Source organism: Tamandua tetradactyla, chromosome 17 (assembly GCF_023851605.1).
Source record: "Tamandua tetradactyla isolate mTamTet1 chromosome 17, mTamTet1.pri, whole genome shotgun sequence".
Classification (NCBI taxonomy): domain Eukaryota; kingdom Metazoa; phylum Chordata; class Mammalia; order Pilosa; family Myrmecophagidae; genus Tamandua; species Tamandua tetradactyla.
The window spans coordinates 1,914,943-1,925,558 of record NC_135343.1 but is presented as its reverse complement, the minus strand read 5'-3'; positions in this window follow the sequence as shown (position 1 = coordinate 1,925,558).

The window sequence follows — 10,616 nt, the reverse complement described above, 5'->3', positions numbered from 1 at the left end:
CCCTTCTTCCTTCTTTCCTTTTTACCATTCATTTTTCTGGGGGGTGGGGAGTGGTGGTGCATGTTCCAGGGCTCTAACCCGGGTCCCCAGCAGGAAGGCGCATTCTACCACTGAGCCACCCGCGCACCGGCCGTTCATCTTCATTGTGAGAAAATTTATAATGCAAAATTTCCATTTTAACCACTCTTGCACAATTTGCTGGCATTAACTACATTTACAGTTTGTGTTGCCATCACCACCGCCTCCCAAAACTTTCTCATCACCTCGAGCAGATCTTGTTCTTTTTGTCTTTATTTTAAAACAAGTATCACACTCCACTTCTTGCCCATTTACTTAAATTCAGGTGCCTCCCCTGGATTTCCTAACTCGCCCCAAAACCCGAGGCCTCCACTGTGCTTCCATTCAGGGCAGACAAAGGGACCGAGTCCGTGAGCCCCCAGCCCCCTACCCCCTGCCCCAGACTCCAGCCTCCTGCCCCCTGCCCCTGCCCACAGCCCTCAGCCCCCAGGCCCCTGCTTCTCCAGCTTTTCCTACAGCAGTCGGGAGCCCCCTGTCCTTTCCCCTCCACGTGGCTCTCTTTCCCTCCCAGCTTCTGCCGAGGGGCCTGTAAATTCCTGGGTACATTTTTTATGTACCCACGCGTGAGCGGGCATCTAACCACTTAAGAGAGGGTCCAGCCCGTGAAATGAGAAAGTGCCCCCCACCTCCACCCCCACCCTGCTGCCCCGTGTGCCTCCGTGGGGTGCTCCTGTGCCAGTCCCCAGGAGCCTCTGCCTGGATGAGCCCCCCACCCCCATCTGCAGACCCCCTGGGGCGTTTCCCAGCAGCTTCCAAGTCCTCCCCCTCCTGAGGAGACCCCCCCCCCATGGAGGACAAGCAGCAAAGCCAGGCTCCGGGCGGCCGGCCTCCAGCCAGACTGGCCACCTGCTGGGGGACCCCTCTCAGAATACACTAGAAAACAAGAGGGCCAGCTTCGTCGCCTCTTTCCCGGGCCCTGAGGATTTGTGGTTTATGTTTGCTTTCTGCTTTGTTTGATTTGTTTGTCCGTTTTTGTGCTAGCTACTTCAAAGACTTTTGTCGCTCAGTGTCCTGGAGGCTGGGCCTGCGGCTGGGGAGAGGCCCCTGAGCCCCTTGCTGCAGGCGGCAACAGGGGGGCAGGAGGGCAGGGTGGCCAAAGTCATGGGGCCCGTCCCTTTTGCTGGGACCCCCGCATCCCTTCTGTGCTCCTTTGCCTGTTCCCCTCCCTGACGGCCCCCTGCAGTGCCCCCCACCTGCCCCGTCCATCCGCAGTATCTCCTGGCCTCGTCTGGGCCCACGGTAGCGCTCGGGGGGGCATCTGCCCACCCCCAGGGGGACCCCGCTGGCGCTCTGTACCGAGAGGGCCCCACCTGGGTGCCGGGAGCCACTGCCCAGGGCCACGCCACTCCCATTTCCACGAGGCCCGAGGCTCAGCCAGCAGTGACCCGTCGCCCGTGGTGACCTCGACCTCCTGGGGTGGTGGGCGGGGCTGTGGCCCCCAGGGGCCTCGGGCGCCAGTGGAGCCAAGCACGCCCCCAGCTCCCTGCAGAGCGCAGCCACCCCCTCCCCCCCCGCCGTGGGAAACCTACCCGAAGGCTGGGGACTCCCTTCACCCCCGGGGGGAGTGGGGGGTGTCTCTCTTTTCTGTCCGCACCCCACCCCCCGACGAAGGGGCCGAATGGGGGCGCGCAGACGGCTTCAGCACCTTCCCCGTGGAATTTGCGGGGCTCGGGGGGCCGGGCCCTGCCCAGAGTGATGGCAGCACCTCAGGGTCCCCGCGAGCTGGCAAGGCAGCCCCTGACCTCAGACAAGGCCCTGACGGGACCGTTGGGGAGAGGCGGGGGCCGTGCACGCCCATCACCGCAGCCCAGCAGGGGCGGCCACACTCGTTCCGGTCTTTCGGAGCTCGAGGGCGTGGCTGCACCCCAGGCTCTCCGCTCAGCGCCCTCGACACCCGCGCAGGCGGCCGCCCTGTCCCTGCAGCGCCAACCCCGGCTTCCTCCTGTTCTGGGCTGCCGTGCCTTGAGGCTGTTCCTCCAATTTAGGGCAGTTTCACCAGCATCAACTGTCTGTTCCCGTTTCAGCCTTTATCCCAAGCCTTTTCCTCGGGGTGCCAGAAGCACCCCCAGCTGCCTCCTGAGGGGCAGATGCCGCCTCGGTACATTTACATCACGGAGGCTAAAATTTTTTTTTAAAATGTTAAATCAGTGATTGCTGGCCTGAGAGTCGTAGGGGTAGACCCCCACCTCCGTTTTCCTGTAGGGACCGGCGTGAGGACGTGGTCTCTCCTGGGAGGCCCTTTTATGACAGTCCTGCCCCCAGGGAGGGGGCGCTTTCCACGGCAGAGAGAGGCGGAGCTCGCGGTGCGTGCATGTGCTTTGCAGTTGTTGGCGATACTTATGGTACTAAAAGATAAAATATGTCGATATTAAACAATTCTATAATTTCTGAGTTTCTAAACTTTTTCTGTGTCGCCTGTGGCCTTCGCGTGTCGTCTGAGACTTCTGCAAAGTTTCCCAAAATTCCCCATTTAATTTCTTATGCGGACCTGCAGCACAGCGACACCTAGAGGTGGAAGGTTGAAGCGCAGAAGGATAACTGCAGAGACGCGCCAACGAGGCGCGCTCCGGGTCGGAGGGAGGAGGGGCCGCCTCCCGCTTGCTGCTGGGGGGTAAGGAGGGTGGGGTGGGATGGGGGAAGAGGGAGGTGCAGGGACGTGGGGAGGGAGGATGTGTTCTGGAAACCTCCATGGGGCAGGAATTGCCTGGGATTAATAGCGAGTGCTGGGGGGACTGGCCCCCACTTCCTGGTGAGGAAAGGAGGCCCAGAGGGGTTAAGTTTCCTGCCCGAGGCCACACAGCCTGGGCAGGGCTCACACTTTGAACCCGAGCCGCTGGGACTGCAATGCTCCAGTGTGCACCAAGGCAGCTCAAGGAGGGTGACCGCTAATCCCGGGCTTCCAGTGTGTCCTCCCTGGAGGGGACATGGGGGGCAGAGGAGCGCCTCTCCTGGTGGGCGGGCGGGGACCAGGGGCGCAGCTCCAGATGGGGCGGCGGTCCGGGGAGTGGGAGGGTCTGGCTGACGCGTCCCCACTGCAGGTCCCTGCGGCCGTGGAGCACCGAAGGTCCTCCCCCAGGGCCCCTGGGGCTGTCATGCCAGCGTCCAGGCTCGGAGCCCCGGCAGCCACTGTGCCCATCGCATAAAAATCGCGAATGTGGGGAGTGGAGGTGGAGGGTGTGGTGGACCGGCCACCGTGGGGCACAGGGGCACCCATGCCCGCAGCCCCCAGTGGCTCCGAGCCACTCGCTCGGCTTGTCCCACCCCCCCATCTCCCCGGCCACCACCTGTGTGTGTGGCCGGGTGACTCTGTCTGGGTGTCGTGGGGTCGGAGGCGAAGGGCGCCCCTGCCCCCAGTCCGTCCTCGGGGAAGTGTGCAGGCCGGAGACCCCCGCGAGGGCCTCTGGGGCGCAGGAGATGCTGTCACCCCTGGTCACACGTGCACCTGTCTTTCTGCCACAGGTGGGGTGGGGGCAGGTACAGGAGCCCTTGTTTCTTTTTTTTATTTTTAACTTTTTTAAATTGTAAAATAAAACATATATACAGCAAAGGAAGAAAAATCAATAATTTTTAAAGCACACTTCAACAAGTAGTTACAGAACAAATCCCAGAGTTTGTCATGGGCTACCATTCCACCATCTCCGATTTTTCCTTCCAGCTGCTCCAGAACACTGGAGGCCAGAAGGAACATTTATATAGTGACTTAGCAGCCACACATGTTGGTTAAATCCCCTTTTCTCTGCAATACTTCCTCCTTCTCCTTTGATTTTTCTCCCAATCTATAGGGATCGTTGGGTGATGCTTGTTCTGATTTTTTCATGTTGCAAACAGGTGTTAACAACAAGGGATAAGGGGATGCAATTAATTAATAATCCCAGAGAGGCCGGTCCCTCTGGGTTTCAGGATGTATCTGACCTAGGAACCTTCGGGGAATTACGGTTCCAGGAAGGCAAACCTAGTGCGTGAAACCTTTACCGAGTCTCAGTTCAACCCCAGGTGTTCTTAAGAGTCACCAGGAGCGATGCTGGTTGGGGGTTAGCAACCCTGGCAATCAGCACTAGTGTCTGACTGAAGCTGGCGTAAGAGCAGCCTCCGAACAGCCCCTCGGCTCTCGCAGCCACCGACGCCTTATCTTCTTACACTTCTTTTCCCCATTTTGTTCAGGAAAGCGTGGTCGATCCCACGTGCCACGGCCGGGCTCTTTTCCAGAAGTTGCGCACCACGTGTCTGGGAGACCGTCGCCCCTGATGTCCGGCCCCACGTAGGGGGAGGCGATGTCTCCCTGCAGAGTCGGGCTTAGGGAGAGAGAGGCCACATCTGAACAGCAAAGAGGGCCCCACTTCTGGGCACCTCTTGGGGGCAGCACTGCGCCTGCCCGGAGGTGGATCAGTGAGCAGACACACTCAGGAAGGGCGGGCAGTGGACGGCCACCAGGGCAGGAGGAGGGGCACGGTCCCCGCCCCTCGAAGTTTACTGTGGGGTACATGGGCAGACAGCAGTCTACACCCACGAAATAACTGACGGCTGACAGCCACATTTGGGGGTGCGGGATCCGAGAGCATCTGCCAGGCAGCCCGGCTGGGGTCGGTGAGTGACCGCTAATAGGGGAGGGGGCAGCCTTCCCGGCACTGAGCAGTGTGTGCCAGGCCCTTTGCCCGCTCCCGAGGAGGGCTGGGCACCACCACGCTTGGGGGCATGAGCATGAGGGGTCCAGATACGCGGGCTGGGGGAGGAGGCAGCATTTAGGCAGCCTTGGGACCCCCAGACAGAAGGACCGAGGCCTAGGAGGAGGGGACTGGGGCTGACGGGGGAGTTTGAGGAGGGCCTGGAAGGTCTTGGCGGCAGGGAGACCTGTGTTCTGTGGGGTGCGGGGTGGCCCCCGGGCAGGCTCAGCCACGCCGTGCTGGGGGAAAGGGGTGAAACTCCAAGGGCTGCAAAGCAGGGCCTCCCCTGCCCTGGGGCAGAACCCCCACGTCCTCCTGCTGCACGGGGCACCCCCTGCCCTGGGGCAGAACCCCCACGTCCTCCTGCTGCACGGGGCACCCCCTGCCCTGGGGCAGAACCCCCACGTCCTCCTGCTGCACGGGGCACCCCCTGCCCTGGGGCAGAACCCCCACGTCCTCCTGCCTGCACGGGGCACCCCCTGCTCTGGGGCAGAACCCCCACGTCCTCCTGCTGCACGGGGCACCCCCTGCCCTGGGGCAGAACCCCCACGTCCTCCTGCCTGCACACCCCCCCCCCCGCCCTGGGGCAGAACCCCCACCTCCTCCTGCCTGCACGGGGCACCCCCTGCCCTGGAGCAGAACCCCCACGTCCTCCTGCCTGCACAACCCCCCCCCCCCGCCCCGGGGCAGGGCCTACACCTCCACTCGAGAGTGCATGACTGGCCCAGCGAGTTGCGGGGAATTTGACCCACGTTGGCCGAAACTGTCTTGACGCACCTGGCGCCCGGGGCAGGGCTGGGCTGCAGCCCCGGAATGCGGCTTCGGCAGGTTTGGGCCGGGCTGGCCGCTCCTCTCGGGAGTCACCTTCCAGGTTTCGGCTTAAACACCCCTTGATAGCTGTACCCCCAAAGGTGGGCCCTGAGCCGCCGTGTTCTGGAATGACCTCTGACCTCTGCAGCCCCCAGCCCTCGCGCCCGGGAGAGACCCTCGGAGTCCCTGACCGCCCCGCCCAGAACAGGCAACTCAATCGCTCAATGTCTTCAGCCGGCCAGGGCGCGCTCTTTTCCTCGGCCTTTCCGTGTTCTGCTGGGAAAAAAGAATCCACGTCTCCTTGGAAAACAGAGAAGAGACAAGCGGTACCCATGTCGCCGAGGCTCTCTGCGTCCCCGCACACACCTCTCAGAACTTCTGCCGAGGCCAGCTCGCCTGTGGCCCTCCTGGGCCACCTGTCCCTGCGTTCAACCCCCAGCGCCCCAGGCCAGGCCCAGCGCGGTCCGAGCACGGGGCAGGTCTGGGACCCCAGGGGTGCACGCAGCCTCTGGGCTGGGCCCCCGCCTGTGCCCGCACCGCGCTCGCCAAGGTCGCCGTGCGTCTCTGCTCAGGTGGCTCGGGGAACGAGCACAGTCTGCAGGTGTCTGGTCACTCCCATCCACAGAATGCCCGCAGGTGCCAGGTGTGGGGACTGGGCCAAAAGATAGGGGGTTCAAGGCAGCCCACAGGCCTCTGGTTTGTGCTGGGACCCTGGAGATCTGGAACAGTGTGAGGGCAGAACACGCAATAAAACCATAAAATGCAAACCCGGAGGAATCTGAGAGCAGGGAGTGGCCGTGCGAGCTGAAGGGACTGGGGGTCCGCTCAGGGCCCAGAGCCAGCACAGGCCACACCGAGGGGTGTGGGGGGAATGAGCAAGCAGGTGACTTCTGGAAAGCCGAGGAGCTGCCGCCCCAGATCCCCAGGGCAGTGGTCTCACTGGCCACCTGAGCTTCCCCGCGGAGACGCCCGCTGTGTCCTCTGGGCGAAGCGGTTCACGGCGCCTGGACCCGTTTTTCCAGCTGGAGGCCATGAGGGAAGCAGAAGGAAGGGAGGGGACCAGAGCTGCCCCACCCGGGGGACAGGGAGGCTCCGAGAGCTGCACAGGGCAGAGCCAGGCCTGGCTGGAGGGCGCAGGGAGGGTGGGGTAGGGCTGGGCCCCCTCTGACCCCACAACTGCATCCCAGCCTGTTCCGGGGAGGCCTCAGAGCCCCTCAGCCACACATGGCCCCCAGACCACCCGCTCCCACCCGTCGCCCCCCTCCCCCACCCCACCCTCCAGACCCCACCTCTTGGAACCAGTGTCTCCCCCAGCCCACCACAAGCCAGAGGGACCAGCATCACGTCCTCATGGACACGTCCCCTCCCCTGTTCTAGGGTGGCAGGGGCAGGCCTGGTGCCCACACCGTTCGGCGCGGGGCACGCACAGGCTGGCATGGAGGCAGCCAGGGCGGCTGGCTGGAGGAGGTGACCTGCAGACCGCTACGGGCAGTGCAGCCTTTTCTTTATTTCTTTTAAGAAAATGTAAAGAGGAGCCCGGGGACGGGAACCAGCCTCTTCCGGGTTCTCTCCGTGAGGGCGGGAAAGAGGTGTGCGCTTCCTGGAAGTGGGTTCTGAGCCGAGTCGTTCCCACCCCACCCCCGGCCCGAAGCCCCCTTCCCAGAGCCCCCGTGCTGCAGAGCCCGCGTAGCCACGTGGGAGCCTCAGTTTCCCTCCAGCAGACTGGCCAGGGCCTGCCCAGGGGTGCAGCTGTGAGCGGCGTGCTCCTGCTTGCCCGCTGGGCAGCCTCGGGCGCCTGGGTGCCTCTGCGGCTTGCGGGCTCCTTCCTGCAATCAGGCCCTGGTCATGCAGGGCTGTCACTTCTGAGGCCGCCTCTGGTTTTCTCCCTTGGCCTTCCCTGTGTTGGTGAACGGAAGTTTTCTTCTGTTTTGCTTTTAAAGCCACGGAGAGGATGCAGCTTCTCCTGGGATCACAGCTTTCTGTTCTCACTTGGGACTCTGCCCCGGGCGTGGGTCCTTGGGGACAGGCAGTGGGAACGCAGACTCCATTTTCCCTCATGCCTCGATAGTTGGGGTTCGGGAAAGCCTGCGCCCCAGGCAGGAAAAGCAGCACCCCTGGAGGTGGGTAGCCCTCGCCCCTCCCAGCCCTCGCCCAGCACGCGGGCCATGAGGGGCTTCACCCAGCCACAACGAGGCCCGCATGCCCCCGCATCTGTGGTCTTCATTTCCACAGCCACAAAAGGGGCGCGGGCACTGCCACCCAAAGCTGTGACGAGGGCTGGGAGGGGCGAGGGCTACCCCCTCGTCACAGCGTCACAGCGCGGGGCATGTCAGAGCCGGGCCCTGCTCCACACCCCCTCAATGGAACTTCCGACCAAACAGCAGGCCAAGGCCTCCGTCCAAGGCCCAGGCACCAGCCGTGGGGTCGCCGTGCCGCCCAAACACAGGACCCACGTGCCTGTGGAAAGCTCTGCCTGGTGCACGCCCGCCCCTCCTGCCAGCTTCCCGCGTCCTCCTCTCCTCTCCTGCCTCTTCTCCTCCCTCCTCCGAGGCAGCTAGGCCCTCTCAACAGCTCCCTTGGGCTCCCTGCAGCCTCTGGCGAGTCTCATAGCACGATGGTCGCCAGCAGGCGCAGCTGCTCTTCTGTCTGTGCTCGGGAAGGGAGCTGGACAGGGAAGGCCGTCTGTGCCCACGCGCGCCACACAGGGCTGAGCCACCCTGCACTGTGCATCATGCAAGTGTACAGGAGTGCATGTGCATGCATGTGTGTTCATGAGGGTGTTGCGTATGTGTGCACATGAGTGAGTGCATGTACACGAGTGTGAATGCATGTGTACAGGAGTGCATGTGTGTACATTCGTGTGTATACATGAATGCATGCACATGTGTACATGAGTGTGCATTGTGTGTATATGAATGTGCATGTGTACTCATGTGCATGTTATGTGTGTGCATGAGTACATTTGAGTGTGTGTGTACAGGAGTGTATGTGTGTGTACGTTAGTGTGTGAGTGCACATGTGTACACGAGTGTGTGCATGAATATGAGTGTGTGTGTATGAACGCATGTTCATGTGTGTACACTAATGTGTTTTGAGTGCATGTGTGCATGAGTTCATGTGTGTGCAAGCCTGAGTGTACATGAGTGCAGGTTCATGTGTACATGAGTGTGTGGACGTGCACATGAATGTGTACACGTTTTTATGTGTGTGTACATGAGTGAGCATGGACGCATGCATGTGTACATGGGTGTGTGCATGTGTACACATGTGCTTGCACTGTGTACATGAGTGTGCACACAAGTGTATGTATGTGTACGTGTGTACATGAGTGTGTGCATGTGTACATGAGTGCATATGTGTTGTGTGCATGAGTGCATGTATGTCCACGAGTATGTGTACATGAGTGTGTACAGGAGTGCGTGTGTACATGAATGTGTGTGCACAGTGCAGGCTGTTATTTCCAAAGCTAAAATTGGGACAGATGACCAGAACCATCATGTTTTCTGGGTTACGAGTTTGCCATGACAGACTTTTGCTGATGTGCTCACGTGAAATTGGACTCAGCTGCAGCTCTGGTGAAATCCCTTCTGTGAAATCGGCTCTCCCAGGAAATGCCGAGTCCCTAGGAATGGTGCTGGCTGAGGACAAACCAGCCCGTGATAACGTGACAGGAGGGAGAGGCGGGAGAGGCGGCAGCGGGTGGGGGGCTCTTCCTGCGGGCCCCCCCCTCCAAGTCCAGGAGTGAACGGACCGAGGCTGGGCCCAGGGGCCGGGGCAGTGGTACACTGGGGACCCCTCCCACTACCTGCATGTCAGGTATGCACACACCTGCCTGACACCTGGATAGGGCATGGGGGACGCCAGGGAGCAGGGCAGATCAGAAGCGCCCCAAAGGCCCTGGAGACCTGAGCACACACCCCACAAGCCTGGCTCCGGGCCCCTGCTTCTCTCTGCTGCAGCCCAGTCTTGCTCTTCCCAGGCCCCTGATCAGCTGCTTTAGGGGGATCCCGAGAGGCCGGAAGGGGCCCAGCAGACACTTACCTGGGGCAGGGGTGGGCCTGGCTGGGGTGGCTTCCCCCATGATGCCCATGGCCACCTCAAGGAGGGACAGGCTGGGCTCCGGGCCACGTGGCCAAGATGTGCCTCGTGCTTGGCCTCAGTTTCCCCACATGAGGGGCAGTGGGCAGATCTCTGACGTGGTGTGTCTCTCGGGCCCCTGCCTCTGCTGCCCCTGGTACCTGCTGAGGTTCTCTGGGCTCTGACCAGCTGGCACCAGGACGCCTGTCCCTCGGGCAGTCGGCAAGGCCAGGCCTCACCCCCCAGTCCCACTCCCTGGTGCGGACCTGGGCCCTGTTTCCCGCAGAAGGAGGCTGAACTCTGGGGCGAGAGTTCAGATTGTACAATCACCAGATTGTAGTGGTGGTGGGGTCTCCTTTCTTGGGGGGGGGCTTTGGGTGCTGGGTGATGACGCCCCAGGGGCCCCAACCTCTTGCCTAAGGCCCTGTGGGCACCCCACACTGCAGCCTACAGCTGCATCCCACACTGTATCCCACAGCACACCCACAGCTACATCCACACTGCACCGCACAGCTGCACCCAACACTGAAGGCCACCGTCTGGCAGCTGGACAGGACGTCCGGGCTGCGGCTGGGGACCGCCAGGTGGGTGGCACGCTGGACCCGGGCATGCAGGCCAGGGCGGGAGGGAACACGCCAAGGGGCTGGGGGCGTGGGGTCATCCCTGAGGACCTCAGGTCCCTGAAGACCGGTGTCGAGGTCCTGGCAGGGCTGGGCAGCCACTCTCCCCGAGCCCCCCCAGGGAGTCCCCACACCCTAGGCAGTCCAGAGTGCAGGTGGGGACCACATCCCGGCCCCACAGAGGCACGTTCGCGTTCCTCCCCCGTCCTGTGGGAGCGTGGGGGCAGGAAGCTGCTAATGGTTAAGCACCCGGGAAACGGGGCACGGAGGGCCGGAGGCCGTGATGCCGGTGATGGCCAGGGCGGGGCGCTAGGCCCAAGTTCCGTCCGGCGGAGAGCCGAGAGCAGCGCGGCTGGGGGCGCGGGGAGGA